Below are 18,092 nucleotides of genomic sequence, written 5' to 3' on the forward strand. Positions count from 1 at the left end.
AGAATGGAGTTCTCTCCATAAGCCTTGACTACTAAAACAACAGAGTCCTCCTTATTTGGTTCTTGGTAGATCCTTAGGTTCAGGCCAAGCTTCCCAAGCTGGCACTGCTCATTTGTACTCTGTTTGCTTTTCTGATTCACTCTGTCTTTCCTTGTTACTCTTTTCTCTGTCCCAAATACCTGGATCCAAGTTGTCTTGGAACCATTTGTAGGGTTCATCTTTCTCTTTCTCTTGGTTTTAGCACTCCAATTACAAATAAAGAATGTTATATACACATAAGGTGCACAAGGTGACTTCTGTCAACAGCAGAAATGGGTTCACTGCACACATGGAGGGTGGGCAAGGAGTTGCTTTCAGATTTAGCCCTCTGAAATGTGAAGCCAAGAAGCTGCATTTACAGCAGATCACATAGTATCCTTAAGCCACACACTTGATCTACATCTAAACTACTGTGCCATTCAACTTGCTACTGCTACAGTCCTAGCAGTGAAAAGATTGAGTCCGAAGAATGTGCCATGCAGGGGGTACTCTTTGCTACAGGCAGGGTAGCTGAGTAGTTGTGGGCTCAGGATCTAGAGCTGCACTCCCTGGGGTTGAATCCTGGCTTGGTTACATACTGGGCAAGTTACTTCATCTCTGTGTTCCTCAGTGTCCTCTGTAAAATGTGACCAGTGAGGTACCTACTGATAGGGAAGCTGTGAGGACTAAATGTGTGAATATGTACCACAGAGAGCTTAGACAAATGCCTGGCACAGAGCATCATCATTATCTAGGCTAGTCTCATTCTACTTTCTGCTTTCTAAAGAGGTAAAATGAACTGTCGAGGTCACACGACTTGTTCATAGTAGGTCTTGGACTAAGACCTCCGATCTGCTATGTAGCAGTTTTCAGAGTTTCTGACTTTAGAACCCTCTATATCTTAAAAAGTATCAATGACATCAAAGAGCTTTGCTATTTCTGGGTTACATCTACCATTATGTTTTATAGAGATTGAAAAAAAAATTAAAATGTTACTACTACTAATATAAATGTCATTTTTAGTGAAAAATAATTATTTTTCAAAACGAAAAACTGAGCAGAATGGCATTGTTTTACCTTTTTTACAAATCTTTTTACTATTTGGCTTAATAGGATTCTCATGTCTGCTTCTGTGTTCTATCTGTTGTTGCAGTGTGTTGTTTTAGTTGAAATATATGAAAGAAACTCAGCCTTGTCACTCCAGACAGGATTCTTGACCATTTAACAACTAAGAAAACTGTGGCATAGAGAAGTATGATCTTAGTACTATCATCACAGGTTTGCTCTGGGAATTGAATGAGATGATATAAAAGAAGACTGAAAAGTCCTAGGAGAGTGCCAGGTAAAAATTAGGCTGTCACAAATATTAGCCAGTATTACATGGCAGCAGAGACAGGCCTAAAAAGAATAGACAAGGCAGGACTTCAGCGAAGGCAAGACAAACATGACTCATGCCATGGGTACTGTTGTGGTGTGTGACTTTGAATCTAGCATTGTGAGTTCAAAGGGAGGAATCATGGAGGATCTGGAAGAGAGAATTCCTTATTTCATCTGCAGTACAGTAGGCTGCACTACTTGAGTTCTCCTCGACGTCACGTTTCTCAGAGTTATAAATTGAAAGCAACTAAAATTGTTCCTCCACAGTGGATTGCACTAATGCTCCTGTGAGATAAATCCACTTCTGTTCAGTAGCGTTACGTAAAGTACAATTAGTAATTCTTATAATGTGAGGATCGAATTGTGGAAAGGTGAAAGAAAAGATAAAACTATGTACTGTTTGGATTAAGTGTAAATCCACTGCAAGCGATTGCAAAAGCCAGGTTGGGGAGGGAAATCTCCAAATACTTCTTGCAAAATTCTTATATAATAAGCTTCTTTCTTCAGCCCTCCCCACCCCTTCTAAAGAAAGGTGATTTTATTTCCTTCTAAACCTGGTCACACATTGCTGTTCTGAATTAGCATCTCCGGGTCAGCCGAGACTAGAGCACAGATCAGACAGGTTACTTGGTCTAGCACCCTGCTTTTAGGTAGTGGGTGACAGCTCTGAACCATCTCAGAGGGCCAGTAGAGCTGGGTTTTAAATGTTCTCAAGATTTGCCAGCCTGGCCAGGTGGCTAGTCTGTGTGATCAGAACAGCCAGAAATTGTTTCTCTTGAGGTTAACCCATTTACCTTTATAAGTTATATCCATTTTCTCTCCCAAGTTCATCTGAAGAGAGGAACATCCAGATAGTCAAGGGATTGATAGGAGTATCCTAGTTGAACATGTTTTTCTCGGGCTTGCTGGAAAGACATCATTGGCAGATAGGCACATAAAGATCTTCAACTTGGGATGAAAAACAACCTGTACACAATAAAGAACCTTTTATTGGTGGAGTTCCTGCGTTTCTCCTTTTTGCAACCTGTCACAATCTCAGTTCTCTCACCCTTCTTATGGTGACTGAATGAGGCAGGTTGGGCCTCCTTTGTGGCCCCCCGTTTCTTCCAAACTATTAGCCAAAACGTGCTGAATCTTGCATCTGGGGGAAGTAGGGGATTTGAATGAAAGGCCTTCTGGTGGAAATCGTGTCACTTCATGGTCTGCTGGAGTTATTGAGGCCGCTGAGTTTGTGAGTCTAATGTTTGGCTCTGTCAACATGGGTTGGCTGCAATCATCCTGTTAAGCCATAATCCTACAATTTAAGGTATGTGCTCATACCTCCCTGCCTCCAGGCATGCAGGAAGACCATCTCATCTGACCAGGGGACCCTTAAGTGATTCTGAGATAGTGTTCTTGGAAAAGTGAACCTGTAAGGAAAGTGAAATGGGGATTTTTCTGATGATTTTCAGACAGCATTCAATTGGTTTTCATTGAAGTGGATTTAAATGACAGCTATGGCCGTGCTTTTGGGTATTTCATTTCTAAGGTCCTAACAAGCATAAAATCTCACCAGAAAGGCTAAATATTAAAGATGCTGTTCTCAAAGACAAACCTGTCTCTCTGTGACCTCTGAAAATAATGTGAATATCACCATATAAGGTTGTTTAAGCCACTTTTAATTGAGCAGCTTTGTAATTATAAGTGATTATCCTGTTGGAGTAGTTACCAAATGAGCGCCTTGAATAGTCATTTTTATGTGTCAGGGAGGAAGTGATAATCTTAAAAGAATCTGTTCTCTCTTTTTAAATTTAATTTCTGTTCTATATTCCTCTTTTTTTTTTTTACCCACTTTGTTCTTTTCTACTCATAATGCTTTTCCACATCCTGATTTTTTCTGTTTATAATTTACATCCTGCTTATTTATATAAAATGTGAGGTTGCTTACATTATTATAACTCATAAATCAGGAGAGTAAAGAGAGAAAATTAGGGAGAGGGCATTGTAGCTAGAATCTAAGATATTTACCACAGTTGAGCACTCAATTTGGATACAAGCCTTCTGGAGGCAAAAACAGAAAAGTACTGTGTCGGGCTATGGAGTTCTTTATAAAATCAAATGAACAGTTAGGTTTTTTCTTAGTGTCTGTCATATTTCCTGTCCTGGGCAATTTTCCTAGTCTTCTCAAGGTTGAAGCTCTACCCCACCTCTTGTCGTCTGCCCCCCGCCCCACAAGCACTACGAGCTCTGCACACAACCCATAGGCAAGATCACAGTCAATCCTAGGGCATCCAGCTGGTATGAGGAAGCTGAACTTTTTATTTTCTTCCTGACAGCTGAGTTTATTGGATTGGTTCAAAGGGTGGCCTCTGAGTCTGGACTAGTTCAGACTTTCATCCTGGAGACCTGACTGTGATCAGATGAACACCTGGTGGGAAGTGGAGTAAAATCAAAGGGGACACTCTACTGAGTAACTTCCATCACCCCGTGCAGGTGAAACATACCTTTTGGTACTGGGAACCTCTTTCCTGGAGAGAAAGCTCGGGTCAGGGGTTGTCTCTAAACCACCTTGGTGTCCAGAGTGCTGGCAATTGAGAAACGGTGTTCGACTTCCCCTTAGGAATGAGAAAATGCGTCATGTTTCTCTGAGTATCTATAGTTTCAATAGATGTTGACTTTTGGAAGAGATTGTTGTCAGGGCTAAACACTTAAAGCAAAAACAATTAGTAGGAGGTCATGCTGTCCAATCACTAGGCACATGTGACTGCTGAGCACTTGGAATGTCCAAGTTGAGATGTGCTGAAAGTGTAAATATACACCAGATTGCAAACACTGGAAAAAGGACTGTGAAATGTCTCAGTAATATTGTAACGTAAAATATCTCAGCATGTACTGCTGATTCCATGTTAAAATGATAATATCTTGAATATATTGGGTTAAATTGAATATATTATTAAAATTAACTTTATCTGTTTATTTTTCACTTTTTAATGTAGCCACTTAAAATTTAAAATTATGTGGCTTGCATGGCGTTTCTATTGGACAGCTCCCATCTTAAATATCTAGAATTAAAACAACCTTTTTTTCTGAGGAGTGATTTTCCATTGCGTTCTCTAATGCCTGTGTTCTCCGGTTCTCTTTTGACAGATACGACTCTCCATGTAGCATGTCAAGGACTACATTAATCACCACTCCCTTTATTTTTTTTTCCCTCCTACACAATTTCCGTTTTCTTTTACACTTGCTTACCCCAGCCATCTGCAGTACACCAGTTTCAGGTACTTGAGCTGTGTAGAATTTCTGTGTACAGATGTGTGCTTGGACTTTTCTCTTCCTGAGAAACCTGAAGGGGATGATTACAGAAGATCTACTTACTCCTGGAAACCATTGCTGTGGACTCGGCCTCGGGGCTTTGGGTGGTCTCTGGGCGGTCCCTGGAGCCTCTTTCTGGGCACTGTCCCAGCAAACGCCCTGACAGACCGTGATCATGCTGCCGCAACTGTCTGGTTTCCTGTAAAATAAACACATTACTTTATATTTTTAGGGAACAAAAAAAGTGCTGCTATAGGGTTCAAAATTTTCATTCTGAACACTTTTCCGAAACAAATTACTCCAAGGAAGCATTTTGAATACCCTGGTCACATCTTTGGATCTGTAAAATATACCTTTTAGTATGGCACCCGTTAAAATGCAAAGCAAATTTCTTCAAGGCAGAAAAACAATCTGACAGTAGCAATGTAGAATTTGTTCATTCAAACAAACACATCTGTGTAAATGTGAAAAATCATAAAATTCACCTCTGAGCGGCTTGCTTTTTAACTTGCAGCAACTAGTCTCAGCCAGCCCAGCGAGAACGTCATTCCTTCAGAAGTGTTGAAAATGCTGCAAAGTCGAATGAGTGGAAATGGGGCTGCCCCCCTCCTCCCTGATCCTGTTGGAGCTGGCATCGAGATGGCTTCTTTCTCTAGGGAACCATCTTAAGCCTCGAGGGGGTATTGCTGCCAAAATCCAGGATCATTCCAGCAGTTGAGAGAGGAATCCCTGGGGAGAAAGTAATTGACAAATTTTTGTGCCTATGAATATGGTGCCATGAATATGTTGTTATTTTAGTGACTGTTTATTTGAGTTTTCTCTTTGGCATCAAATAGATAGGTTTCATCTTAGAATAAGAAATCAGTATGGATTTTTTTTTAATATTTAGCTATTACTGTATTCAAATACATGAATCTAAAGCTGAATCAACTTTTACTTCCAGTTGTGCATATTAAAATGATGGATTTCCAAGTAGTAAAGTTTTCAGGGAAGCTGACAAGGATTCAATTAAGTTGGTCTTCTGTGCTGCTACTGTTTTGACAAATTCAAGGGTAAGTCAATGACAACCAAACCAATTTCAGTGAAAGCACCCATCCTATCATTGTGCCTGCCCAAGATGAGTGAGCTGGCACTGTTCCTGCTGCTGTCACCACTGGAATGAAATGTATGCTGGGGGAGACATTGAGCTTTCTCATGGCTGTGTGGGCGTGTGTGAGTGTGAGTGAAAAAGAGGATAAAGCACTAAGGACTGTAAATTGACTTCCATACTCTTCTTGTATAAAATTCCCTAACACAGCAAAGCTGCTTTGACTTAATTTATTTGTTAAATGTTGCACTTTGTTTATGTGTGTTTTGTTTTGGCGGGAGAGTAAGGAGAGAAGAGGATGAATTCTACTGAAGTATTTATTTGGTAAAGATGACAGTTTTGCATTCACTTGCATTTTTAAAACTCTTCTGTTTGGTTTTCTTAGGCTGTTGCCAGTACTCATCTCATATTACTGTCTGGTCCTTGTAGGGCAGGTTTTACAAACCTTATCAGGTGATAACATAAGCCATAGATTATAACCTTGCCTCTGATTTTAAAAGCTAAAACGTTGGTCTTTGAGAGGATTGACAGTTAATTGTTATACCACTACTATCTGTTATGCAACTGTATTACTTTGTGTTTGGAAATTGAACAAAGGTCAGTAATTTATTTTTGGCTCTCTCGTTAGTAGATTATTTTAGATTTTTTCCAAAGTAATTTTTCCCTGGGTACCCTTTTCTACTTCTGAGGAATTGCTCGGTCCTTTCATGTTTCAAAAAGAAACATTCACTTGTAGTTCTGCCGTATTGCTTGATCTCTACAAGGGACTCACAAAATTCACTTCACTTTTATTCACAGAGAAAGTTGGCTTTGATGTCTCTTAAAGATAATTCTGCTAGTTGCTGATCAGCCAGTCAGTTCACCTAGCTTTCATCTTTATAGGACCTCTAAACTAATTTTCCTTCACTGTGATAATATATAGGCAGATTATTATTAGAATGGTTTATACAGTATATTCAGATAGATACCTAAATATTACTTTGTGTAATAAGCTAATTTCAAGACCATATAGTCTGTAGGCCACTTATTTAAAGAGGCACATTTATGCAATTTTTATTTCTTTAGACTGTTGCTCCTTTACATTCGGACTCTACATGTAAAAAAACCACCCTTCTGAATTGAGCCTGTGGTTATATTTTTAGTTGGATGCTGCTTTTTACTCTGTGTGCGTGTGTGTGTGTATGTGTGTGTATGTATTTCTCTATGAATAATTTGATATTTCATGCTACTTCTTGAAAGTTTACTCTTTGATTCTATAAGGGAATACCAGATGGTTTAGACAAATAATCTACTGCAGGGTAGTGAATTGTTAAATTAGAGGAATGCTGTTTGGGATATCAAGATTTATGTTTGGAGACTAAAATATATTAATGCCAAATGTGTTTTGGTCAGTTACTAGAGACTTCTGTACAAACACATCATCTCTTCAAATACTCTACAGTATGCTTTTGTTGATGGCAGATGGCAGGGAGAACAGTAAGTGGATTAAGACTTAAAGAGTATCATATGATTAAGAAAATTAGAATTCATAGAAATATTGATTTAAGTGAAGAAATAAAAATATCTACTAGAATGTTGCATGTAGTGTATTTTGAAGCCCCAGATTCACATAAGGAAATGATATTCCTGTCCAAGGCCAGACTAAACCATCACTAGGACTCACGGAGGACCTGCCAGTTCTCCTTTCCTACAGGAATAACTGAAAGCAAATAAAAGCTCTTAACAGTCCCCTCTTAGAAGTGCATTTTATTTTCTTTAGCAGGGCAGATGACATCTGGATTCTGGCTATATGACATTGGAGAAGTTTTTCATTGGCAGGGGGCAGGGGAAGGATTTTACTTCATTCACTTCATTGTCTCACCCTTAAGTAAGTTGAAAGAACCATCCTAATCTACAATGGCTTCACTTAACATCACAGTTTAGACTTTTTAAAAGTATGGAACAAGGGCCAGGTCATTGCCAAGGAAACACCACTCCATGAAGTCTGCTTACACATTTACAAATTGTATATCAGTTTCAAATACTTTTCATTGTGTGCAGATGTAAGGGGAATAGGGCATTCTGTAGAATTATTCATGTCTAGTTTGTAAAGTATGTAGTGTGTACTGCAGATGTGTGTTTTCTGGGCTTTATGTATCTGTACAGTAGCTTCCATTAAAAAATTGTGGACAAACTTGTTTTGGTGGTTTGAGGGGGAGAATGGCAGTTTATATCAAGTAATAATGCTGTAATATAGTACATGTAACAAAAGATCTGCAAGTAACCCTCCCCTGGCCCATGGAAAATTTTGGTTATCTTCTAGGTTCTAAAATGAAGATGTATGGATACTCTGGCAGACTGCATGTTGTATAATTTGAAAAAAACTAAAAGTGGAAAATAAAATCGAATTAAACTTTGACTGCTCTGTTTTTTCTTATTTGAATCATCCTAAAGGTGCTCTCATTTAAGTCCTCAAAGCCAGTGTTAGGATGAGACATTTTCTGAAAAGATAGCGACTGATGTAAACAAGTGTCTTAACTTTTTTTAAAGAATTGAGTTAACAGCCTCAAAGGAGTTCATTTCAGGGAACTGGAGCTCAAATTCAAAGTGTGAGCAAAGTCAACCTTGACCTGTTTGTCTTTTATTTTGCCTGCATATCTATGTTTAACTTTTTTTTTTTTTTTTTTTTCACTGAAGAACCCATGAAACCTGACATTCTTTCCTTCGGCACTGAAAAGATAGCGACTGATGTAAATAAGTGTCTTAACTTTTTTTAAAGAATTGAGTTAACAGCTCAGTAGACTGAGTTTACCTGAGTTTCTGAATTTCTTCTTGCCCATGAAAGGATCTTATTCTAACAATATGTTTCAGAGCACTGGCATTCTTCAGCTAATGCATTGGAGATCTGTTTATGTTGAAAGATTATTGGCATCTCTTGAGAAGGGTTGGGATATTTGTAGCCCCTGTTAACCTACTGATTATCAGTATTAATGTTCAGGTCTAAGATCGTGTGTGAGGACACTGGAGTGTGAAGTCTTTGGAGAATAATGCATGGCAGAACACAGGATTACTTTAATCTGCTCTTAGCCGGGAGACTTCCTACCTTGGGTCACTGGAATCCCATGGCCACGTGTGGCATCGTGTATGTAGAACACTCTTATTTTCTCACTCTTGGTTTGGTTATTGTTGCATGAGAGCCAGACAGTAAAGTGCTTCAATCAATTAAAAATGGAAAGGATGGATGCCAAAGGAACATTTTATAAGTGGAATTGAGGGCATTGCAAATGATATGCTTTTATGACATCTTACCCATCTTTCTTGAAATTGTTATTTACCAAAGAACTTGGAAGAGGCAGTTTCCAGATATCAGATTGTTAAAGGTGACTTAAGTAGTAAAACTGCAAACATGGTGGATAACTATTTAGGCCAAAGCCCATTAACTTAAAATGAGAAAGCAGTCCTATGAAGGAACCTGATAACAAAGCAAATTTCAATATCAATGGCAAATGGCTCCACTGTTTTTAACTTAGTAGCTCTGCTGCTCCGTAGGACCCTCTGATACCCACTGTTCCTGGGGTTTCTGCATGTCTTTCTTGAGGTTTCCTGTTCCATTGTGCTCTGAATGGGCTATGTTTTGGAACTACAGGGCTGGAGCATCTGTGGCAGAATGTGGAACTGAAGCCCCCACCCTGTTGCAAAGGCAATTACCAGTGACGTGTATATTGGCAGATTTAATTCTAGCACTTGTGACAGGTTATGTCTTGTGATTTGTCTTATGTATATAATAAAGTAACAGAAGTAGGAGGCATCTCAGGTGACACATCAGATGAAAATGTAGGCTCACTTGACAAAAGGCACCCTGAGTCATAAGATTTTTACTTTTCCTTTGGCATTTTGTGGTTCTTTGTCCAATCTGCAAAGAAAACACTAATTTCTGTGTGGTTAGTGGTGCTCAATAAAAGACTAGAAGGGAACCTCTGTGGATCTTTCCACTTGCTGCTCCATGGATGGCAAACGCTGGAATTCTCCATCTGATCCACTTCCAAAAGGAGTTCCCTTTCTGACATCTCCTCCCTGTCCAGCACCCTCCAAACCCTTTCCCTTCCTCCTTCCCATGACCAGATTGCAAATGATTCTCATAGAATAGCTTTAAAAAATTCTTACTATATATTTTACTCTGGAGTATTAAAATTAAATTGAAGCGATTGGCGAACTTGCTCCAGATGACATGCAACAGCACCAGAACCTTACAATGCTCCAAAAGCTGCAGTCAGCCGCCAATTAATGGGAGAAACTATTCTGGCTGTCTGCCAGACACTGTTTTAAGTGCTTTACATGTATTAATCCATCTAATCCTCCTAATAACCTCATGAGGTAGGCACCATTATCTCCACTTTCTCCGGGAAGAAACAGGCACAGAAGGTTAACTCACCCAAGGTCTCAGAGGAGGAAAAGGAGGAGCCAAGACTGAAACCCAGGTGGTCTTGTCCCAAGGTTTGTGCTCTCTGGCAGCTAGTAACACCCCCTCAGAGCAATGCTCTGTGTGTGCGTGTTTGTAGTGATAACAAGGCTCAAAAGATCCTTTTGTAAAGAATTTATACAAAGATTTTTAACTATACAATTTTTCTGTATTTCCTCCTTTCATAGGAATCTGAGACATTGTTTGAATTACTTTAAGCCACCAAAAGTATCTAGGAAAGAACCATCGAAATAATACTGAAAGAAGATGCCTTGCAGCCAAGGGGTGGGGCTGGTAACACAGAACTGGGGGTGGCTTCTAAAGGGAGGCTGGGCAGCAATGCAGTTGTCAGAATCTTTTTCATAAGTAGCAGACACTTAACCAGTGAAGCAATGACTTCTGTCGCAGTTTTCAAACTGTGTAGTAAGAATTTAACTTACATTACTCACATTGACTCCCCGCACACCCCACCCCCCGCCGCCCCGCTAATTTAGAACATGCATTATCTCTGGCTGCGTCTCTAAAATATATAACCTATGTTCCTTGGTTTCCTAAGCTAAAAATAAAGCAGGGTCCTCTTGCCCCATCTCAGCTGGCTCTACCAGAAGGTCTGAGGGGGTGCTGAGTGGGTTTCCATCATCTCAGGTCTGTGTGAGGCCATGGAGGAGGCTGCTCTAGGAGTCCTGCTGATAATAGCTGTCCCCTATTCACCCCCCACCCTGTCGCAATGATTAATAGGATCTTATTTTAGTGCTTTAGGTTTTAGGAAAAATAAACATGCCAATCGTATCACACATGCATATGCAAGTTCAACTACAGAAAGAGGTGGAAACACCACAAGTGAGGTTCTCCTAAGAGGCTCTCGCTTTAGCACATACTCCCTTTACCTGCACCCCTTCTGTCTGAGGGTGCTTTTGATGCAGAGTTGGGAAGGACAAGCTGATGGCAAGTTTTTCTAGGCCAAGGGATGCTGACTCCTTCAGCCAGTGCCAACAGACACCAACCTCTAGCCCAGGTGTCTTTGCTGCCTTGCAAAGCCCCCTTCTGGGACATGCATGTAACAGCAAAATACCCCTGGAGCACTGGCTGTCAGACAATGACACTGGCTATCAGGCAATGACAACGATTACAGATGCTCTTTGACTTATTTACAAGGGGGTTACGTCCCAATAAACACACCCTAAGTTGAAGATACCCTTAGCCCAAAATACATTTAATACATATAACCTACTGAACAGTAACTTGAACATGCATGAAACACAATATCCAAAAAAAAAAAAACACTACTAGCAACAGTACACTGTAGAATGCTGTTTACCCTCGTGGTCCTGTGCCTAACTGGGAGCTGTAGCTCGTTGCCACTGCCCAGCATCTTAAAAGAGTATTGTACTGCATATCACTAGCCCATGAAAAGATCAATGTTTACTGCTTTTGCACCATCATAAAGCTGAAACATTTTAAGTGGAACCATCCTAAGTCGGGGACCACCAATAATTTCAAAATGGAAAAAATGATGTAATTGAAACTTTGATCTGACCCTTAATTCGCATTGACTAGCTGTGGGATCCTGGTCAAGTCGTGTAACTGCACAGCGTCTCAATGACCTCATCTGAATTTTGGAGATTTTTAGCCCACTGCCATTCACTCTTCACAGTTTGTTGTGAGGATCACATGAGAAATTGCATGCAAGCATTTTATAAAAGTGTTACTCAAGTATAAGGGATTGCTACTATTAAAAACTTCCCAGGAGAATGTATTTTCATCTTGGACCCCAGCTATGCCTTCACTTGTCATCACAGAGTAGGAGAGAATGTGAGAGGACAGAATAATCTGCTTCTGCCCAGCAAGGTCAAATCTCATTGCAGCTCTCCATTTAGGATTCTTCCTTTTCCCGCTCCTCCACCCTTTTTCCTTTTGGGGAAAAGCTGCTCTTAGGCTATTTCGCAGGAAGACGCGTGAAATAGAATACGCCCTACTCTTCTATTACTGCAGTGAGCAGGGTTTCGGGCTAGTGCCCATCCCCTCTGCCTGGAGGCTGTTATGAACTAAAGGCTCTTGCAAGTGCTCTGCACTCAACGTCCTGAAGCTATATCATGAATCAGGTCCATTCATTTCTCAGTCACCTCAGCTGGTGCAGAGCCTTTATCCCAGCCGCATCTTTGTAAGAGTTTACAAGTTCCCCACAGCAAGATTAGAGGCACTCACGGAGTCACTTAACCAAGCTGGTACACAAAAGCACACTCAGCTTCTGCCAGCATCTGAAAACAAGTTGTTTGCTCTCTCTGCTAGAGAGAGCTGTACCTGAAAGTCCCCTCCTGGCACCACACATAGAGGCAGGTACTTGTACAGTGCAGGCTGGGTCTGTCCTCAACGTTGGCCTGCCACTCGTAAACCAGAGATGACTAGGATTGTAGCCTCTGCTATGTACTCATCGCTTTTCAGGACTTAAGCCCAGGAAAAAACTGAAATCCAAGGCGGTGAAGTAACTTGTCCAAGGTCACCTGGTAGTTTTGGCTGTAGAGCTCAGATTCCGTCTATTACAGCCCTCAGCTTGCCCATCTCAATTTTTGCCATTCCCAAGTTCCCCAATGGCTTGTTGTAAATAAATAGGGCCTTTTAAAAATGGTTTTCACTTTACTGAGCCAATGAATTAGAGAGTTTTTGGAAGAAATAAAGTGTATGTCACCAATACTAGGAGTAAGAGAGAAAGGTATGAGGGCCTTTGGGAATCATCTAGATCTATCCGGAGAGGTTAAATGACTCTCCTCATCCCGTATGGAGAGACCAAGCCCAGAGTATTTTGCTGAAGGCAGGGTTCACTCTGCTGCACCAACCCGTGGCCTGCAAAGATCGAAGCTAGTGACAGTAACTGTGATGGCAATGGAAGCTTCTCTGACATTAGATCAAGCATTGCTTGAGGTTAGTTGGGTGAAAATGTTTTGCCACAGTCATTTGTTGCATGGGCACTATGCGTCAGGGACCTGGTGATCAAGAGTGGACTTTGACAGTTTATAGACTTGAGTTCCAGTAGTACCCCCTCTTCCCTGTGTTAACCGAGTGCCTCCAACAAGTTATTTAACCCCTGCAGCTGAAATGTCATGCGATGAAGTCAAAGCTTTCTCAAAAATGTTAGCATTAATTAATTTTTTCCACAATATTTAAGCACCTGCTTTGTTCTCAGTATTGCTTTCAGAGCTGAAGAAAAGTGGTAAACGAGACAAGACAAAGTCTTTATCTTCCTGGAGACAAGTTATAAACCAGTGAACGCCACTTTCTAAAATGACTCAGTACATTCAAGTTCTATGAAGAAAATAAAACAGGGCGCTGTTGATGGCAAGTGTTTCAGGGCTATTTTCAACTTGGTGATCAGGGAAGGCCTCTGTGCATGACTGAAGCAGGCAGCCATGCAAAGGTCTGGAGACAATTTCAAGCAGAAGGTGCAGTAAATTGCAAAGGTCCTGAATTTTGCTTGGTGTGTTAGTGGTAATGAAACTCTGATTTTACACAAAGAATTTTCTCCACACTGGTTATTTCAGTTCCTTACTAATTAAAAAGATGATAAGTATATTTGTGTTGCCTTCAAAAGTAAGAAGTAAATTTGGAAGAATCAAGAACTTTCCTGGGGTTAGAAATACAACAACAAAACCATTTGGACATTTTTGTAGCAGAGATTTTGTAAGCAGACACATACATTTCAATCCACGCTTCAATGCTTGCTCTGAAACCCAAGTGAAAGAGGACAAGCACATCCCCAGTGATGTATTTTATGCAGCCAAGCAAATTCACGCTGATACACAGTCCTCAACAATGTGAAGGAGAATACTGAGAGATAAATATGGAAAAGCTGATTTGCTGTCCAGACTCAGGTCAAGCACAGGCCTGAGGCAGCCACCTGCATCTTTTTATAGTCCTCTTCTCAAGGGAATGGAACTGCACAAGGGTACCACCTTGGAAACTTTGCTTGCTGGCCTAGTATGTAAGAGGTATGTCCAACACACTCTGGGAAGGTTATTTCAACTTCCTGCTACATCAGGACTCTGTGATTGGTGAACATTGAAAACCCCCCAAAAACACATGTGTGTTTGGCTGCCCTTGGAGAAAATTTCACCACTCAGAGAAGATTCTGGATTTTATCTGGTAATTCTTGAACTGACACTTATTTTCAAAGTTATGTTTCTGGGCAACCCAGAAACATAACTTTGAAAATTACTCTTGCTGCAGCTGCTGCCTGCCTCATGCTTGCTTCAGACTCAGTTCTTGCCAAGATCTGCCAGAAAAGAAGTGTTCCCCACTGTGGTCTTCACATAACTAAATGTCATGAAACTGAAATAGCCTGTTCAGTATCTAATTAGCCTGTGGCTTTAGGAAGTAGAACAAAACCTCTACATTTTTGTAGGATGTCACTTGAAAGTGTTAGCTGAATAGCTTCAGCTGTTCAAATAGTAAAGCAAGCTAGACAGGTGGGTATGTGGAGGGCGTGGGCTGGGGTGATGGGGGTGGGTGATGGCATGAGGTATTAGTCCTGGCAAAAAAGGTTTAGGCTTCTTTGACTTAAAGGGCTAACACAGAGTTGGCTGCACGTTTTATTTTTCTCTTGAAAAAAGCCCGATTTTATTTTTAGAGTACTACTAGTATAAACTTGGATTGTGGAGGGAGAAACATTTCTCTTGCTTTGTTCAAGTGGGGCGAGGGCTTCACCTAGAGGGAAGGGAGGCTCACTGGCAGATGTGGGGTGGAAGCTGTTACAAATTAAACTGATCCTTGGGCCTGTTTCCTCACCTGAAAAATGAGAAGGTCGGATGAAACCAGTTTCCAGGCTGCCTGTAGGTGAGTGGCATCTGGAGCCCTTATTCAAAAATCATCTTGCTCTCCTGAATCCAAATTCTCAGGAGAATAGATCTGGGTCTTGAACTGGCATCCCAGGTGATCTCTCTCCTCAAGGATGTCTGGAGGATGGTGGTCCGCGTGATCTCTAAGTCTTCCAGCTCTAAAACCCTTGGCTAAGTCTGAAAGGCAGTGATTTCTAATTATTTTTAAGACACAAACATCTTTGAAAATCTAAGGATAGCTTTGGATGCTCTCTTTAGGAAAACTGTCTATAGACACAAAATATTGAATCCAGTTTCAGGGGCTCTGGCCCTTGATTAAGAATTCCTACTCTAAAGTCAGCTCTTAAAAGAGAATCTAAGAATTTGTAACCCTGTCACAAGTAGATGCTCGCTGATAGTTATTCTATGTGTGTCTCCCAGCTTTCCTGTGACATACTAGTATTTTCATTTTATAGATGAGGAAAGCGGAACATGTAAAGATGAACACACTTGTTAAGTGGTGGCTGGATTTAAACCCAAACAGTCTGATTCCAGAGCCAGTGAACTTAAAATTCTGGGTAACCTAATCATTTGGTTATCAGATTTGCCTACCTAGTCATAGCTCTTTCTGACTCTAATATTTCTGACCACTTCCCTACATCTTTCCTATATGAGTTATAATTAGCCAAGCAGCTACTATGTGCCAGAAACTAGGAACTTTATATACATTGCTTCACTGAAAAATGTACTCAGAAAGTAAAATACATCATCAATGTGCACACCGAGTCCTAAGTAAAAGGAAAAATTAGGAAGGTGAATATTTCTTGAGGCTTGGAAAGTTTTTGGATTATTTCCTCTTTGGACAGTTTCTCTTTCATGATACTATCAGAATACTAGAGATAGAGAAGAAACAGAAGATTTCCTAATTCAAATATCATTTTCTTTGGGACCAGCAGAGACTAGTAACAGTTATTTGCAATGATTAATCAATTCGTTCTAGATTCCTAAGAAGTCTAGCAATGCTTTTGTCCCTATTTTCAGCACTCCAATGTCTATTAGCTAGCTCTCTTTGTGCTGCCTGTCAGAGCCAGAGCAGAACTTGTGCCTTCCTGATGATTCCCAGGCCAGTCTGGGTGACATCAATTACCAGCCTGGTGAAGCCAAGATCACACACAGCGGAAGGATCCTAAATCACAGGAGATCACATGCTCCACTGACTGAAACCAACACACATCAAGGGCTGGGCCCACTTCATGTGGATGAGACCCAGAGGGGTTCCTGAGCTCAGCCTCATCTGCTGGTACAAGTAGCTGTCCCAATGGGCAGGGCCCACCACAGCCCCACCATGGGACACCGGCCTCTCCACCTGCCATAGAGGACAGCTGGAGTAGGGCACACCTAGGTAGGGCATCCACTGCAACTTTTTTCTGAGTTGGCCATGCCCAATATGATGTGCTCAGTCAGGCAACACCAGATCTTAAAACTTATCTGTGCAGGACTTACAGATGAAGAGGGGTGAGGGTCCAGGCCTGAGAGTGTTGAGCCTATTGTTGGGGGGAAGGAGGTCACTTGATGCTAACCTCACCTTGGCAGATAGTTTCCGTTTAGGGCCTTTGGGGTTTAATATATATAGTCTTAGAAGTGTACTGAAATAGTTATAAGGAACATTCTCCACTGCAACTTTAAAGTTGTACAGCATTCCCTGTACTGCTCTTGGAATGGATTTCTTTAAAGAGTCTTGAAATTAGCATCACATATCACCTCATGTGTGTGTGTTAAGCCCATTCATTTGTTCAGTGGAACACACACAAAAAATATACCATACTGTTTGTATCCTATTTCGACATGTCTTTGTTTTGGAAACTGTCAGGGCCTCAGTAAATGCAAGTGGCTCAGGTCATACTTGACCTCTGAGAGGCTTGGAAAGACCACAGATTAGAGATCTCATTAGAGGACCTAACCCAAGCCCCATTTCTGTAGAAGTTCTGTCCCCAGCCAAGACTTCTCAGCCACAGGTCCTACCAGCACCTCGAGGGCTCCAGGCTCAGCTCTGCTACCACCTGCGGGATTTTGAGTCAGCCGACCAAACTCTGGGCCGTGTTTCTACAGTGTCAGACTGGCAGGACTGTGTTGTATTTCAGTTCCCCTGCCGGTGACATCTTCAGAAGTTAACGATTTGCTTGACAGCTTACAAAGTTGCCCTGGGAGTATAGAACTCCCACAAGCCGTTTGGCTGTCAGTCGGAAGGGACTGTACAGGGAGGTAAGCAGTACAGAGAGAACCGGTGGCGTGGAGGCCAGGCAGCTTGACTCTGGGCTGTCGCTGATACAGTGAGAGTGATGCTGGAGCCACTCCGGCCTGACGTGACCAGCATGAGGCTAGACTCAAAAGACTGGGCCACGCCTCATTTAGTAGGTATTAATTGAACACCTGCTTTGTCCTGAGTTTGTTCATGGCTCTGGTGATTCAACAGTGGTTAGGCGAGGTTCCTGCCCTGCCTGGGCTCACAGGGTAGGGGCGGGAAGGATATCACTACCAGAAATAGTCTTATTTATAGCCTAATTCCATTATCAAAGAAGGGGGATATCGTTTGAAGGGTGGCTGAGTTGGGAATGGGGTAGGGTAGAATGATCGTAAAAGGTGTTTTGAGTTCTTCCAGTTCTAAACTAACTCACCCGTGTTCCTGGTCCAATCATTTTCACCTTGAGGGTTTCGGTTCTCAGTTTCTATATTCTACAAAGTTAAAGGGTTGACCTCCCTTTCTTTGAGCTCGGTGGAATCTAGCTCAGTCACTCTGTATTCCATTTCCTGAGCTGGCCATGTTGGGTGGAAAGAGGCCCGGCCCTCGTTCCCTGCCGCTTTCCAAGCTCTAGGCGTCCCAGGTGTCACCTAACACGCGGGCGCCCGGGCCTTCCTTCCACCTCGCGGAGGATCCGTGAGGTTTCCCAGCAGAACCAGAGCCCGGGGCTGCTCCCCGGCGGGCGGGCCCCACCTGTCCGGCCTCGGCCCACTCCTGGTGCCCCAGGTGGCTCAGGGCGGGGAGGAGCCGCGCCCCGCCCCGCGCGGCCGCAGC

General features: G+C 41.8%; 1 protein-coding gene across 1 annotated transcript in view; it reads left to right on the forward strand.

Moving 5' to 3' along the window:
- Nucleotides 1-8,171, forward strand: part of KIF5C (kinesin family member 5C) — a 143,645-nt gene extending 135,474 nt beyond the window's left edge. Inside the window, exon 26 of the mRNA XM_015596693.2 lies at nucleotides 4,522-8,171. The gene's annotated coding sequence lies outside the window, so the exon portion shown is untranslated. The remainder of the gene's footprint in view (nucleotides 1-4,521) is intronic.
- The last annotated feature ends 9,921 nt before the right edge of the window (nucleotides 8,172-18,092 follow it).

The sequence above is a fragment of the Pteropus alecto genome, unplaced genomic scaffold, assembly GCF_000325575.1.
Source record: "Pteropus alecto unplaced genomic scaffold, ASM32557v1 scaffold3, whole genome shotgun sequence".
Taxonomy (NCBI): domain Eukaryota; kingdom Metazoa; phylum Chordata; class Mammalia; order Chiroptera; family Pteropodidae; genus Pteropus; species Pteropus alecto.